The sequence below is a fragment of the Camelus dromedarius genome, chromosome 18, assembly GCF_036321535.1.
Source record: "Camelus dromedarius isolate mCamDro1 chromosome 18, mCamDro1.pat, whole genome shotgun sequence".
Classification (NCBI taxonomy): domain Eukaryota; kingdom Metazoa; phylum Chordata; class Mammalia; order Artiodactyla; family Camelidae; genus Camelus; species Camelus dromedarius.
Window position 1 is genome coordinate 22,265,928 of NC_087453.1, and position 1,850 is coordinate 22,267,777.

The 1,850-nt window shown below is 40.9% G+C and overlaps 1 non-coding gene and 1 pseudogene across 1 annotated transcript; one reads left to right on the forward strand and one right to left on the reverse strand.

Annotated features, from left to right (window-relative positions):
- Positions 1 to 433: 433 nt before the first annotated feature.
- Positions 434 to 1,543, reverse strand: LOC105100839 (E3 ubiquitin-protein ligase RNF14-like; annotated as a pseudogene).
- Positions 1,490 to 1,596, forward strand: LOC116147524 (U6 spliceosomal RNA). The gene has a single exon (XR_004131087.1). It is a non-coding gene; the product is annotated as a U6 spliceosomal RNA (small nuclear RNA).
- Positions 1,597 to 1,850: the final 254 nt, after the last annotated feature.

Genomic DNA, 1,850 nt, shown 5'->3' on the forward strand with positions numbered 1-1,850 from the left:
GTCCTGTTTACATTAATTATGGATAAATCATATGGTCACCTCAGATCTCGCAAACCTTGAGGGAACAATTAATTTCTGTCTTACACAAGTTGTTCCAGAAAATAGAGGAAATGTAAAAGTTGCTTAGATGGAAAAAAAAAAAAGGTGCTCAGATGATTTTAGGTTAATATTATGTTGATTTCAAAACCAGCTAAGAACAATAAAGAACAGAAAACAATAGACCATATCTGTCTGTATGTATATGCCAAAATTCCAAATAAAATTGTAGATAACCAAATTTAATCATGTGTTAAAAATATACAAGGAGTGATCTGGATATATCTAAAAATGTGAGGATGATATAATATCAGAAACTCATAGCAGACTCTGTCTCTGGGCATTGCCCTCTACTGAAAGAAGCTAACCATACCCAAGGTAATGTTATATGTCAGGATCAGTGAAATGTTTTATAAGAATTTGCTCTAGAAAGAGAAGCCAATCCAGCAGACGTGTCGCACACGGGCGGTACATGTCATCTTGTCACATCCATCTAATTTCTCTATGGGAGTTCCACAACACGGCAGCCACTCCATACTTTCCTTTTCTTCCAGTGCCTTCAGAATAACCCTCTTACCATACCTTTGTTCCCCAAATCTTTTATTGGTCTTATCTGCTTGCACATATTCATTTTATAAGCCTGCAGTCATCCTTCATGAAAAGACCCCATGGTAGGTCAATTTGCATAAAGTACAGAAGGTAAAAATTGCAGCTGGAGCAGATGCAGGCTCCTGCATCCTAGGCAGCTGGCAGCATGGGAAGGGCAGGGCATCACATCTGTTTTGGGTCCAAGGTGGACTGGAGAAGAAACTGGTCATGACCAGCTTGCTTTGCTTCCACTAGTCATTTGACCTGGCTAGGAGTGGCCACCAAGGGGCAGTTGAGTTCTGGGTAGCTGAGGTATCACTGAACTTGACCATCTCTGATCTGGATTCCAAAAGAGTTCTTCAGACAGGCTTTGCAGTTCACTTGCCTGCACTCCAAGGCACATCACGACCCAGTTTCTCACAGAAACAGATATTGCATAGGAACAATTTACTATTAAAGCATTTTATCTGCTGAGCTTGATCAAAGTCCAAGATTTCATGGATCAGACTCAACAATGATCCCACATCCTGCCTGGCTCTTTCATCCACAACTTCCTCTTGGTCTACATCAGATCTAGCAGCTCCTCCAAAATCTAGCAATGTGTTGAAAGAGGCTTGAGCTGTCCTTCTTTGCACTTTTTTTTCCTCCTGAGTATCCCTCTTGAGCTCAAAAGGAGACATGATATTCAAGTATGCATCCAGGCAAATAGAACCGTGCTGCCATGGTGTCCTTCCCACAGGTTGTCTAAGTGCTTATGGGAACAGACAGTACTCACAAATACCTTGAAATTTTGTGCAGAGTCCAAATAGATGCTGGTTTCTCCATCTTGGACAGACCCTGCTTCTCTAAATTCATCCCCATCGTAGCGCTGGCTTTGGCAGCACATGTACTAAAAATGGAATGATCCAGAGAAGATTAGCATGGCCCCTATGCAAGGTTAACATGCAGAGTCGTGAAACGTTCCATATTTTTCTTCAATTAAAACATCTATCATAAATAGAGGCTGGGCTAGCAACTCATCCTCCAGAGCTTCTTAGTCTTCTGACTATGTTTAACTTTCTAAAGAGCCGAAGACAATCTAACACTGCAGTTTACATTTCAGTTCACTTTTGAAAGTTGTTCTTTGGAAAGAACAAAAACTCTTGAAACATAGTAGGTGCTCGTTAATTGTTAGCAATCATCGTCATTATCCTTCATAACCTCACAAAACCCCTGGCAAGTAGGAA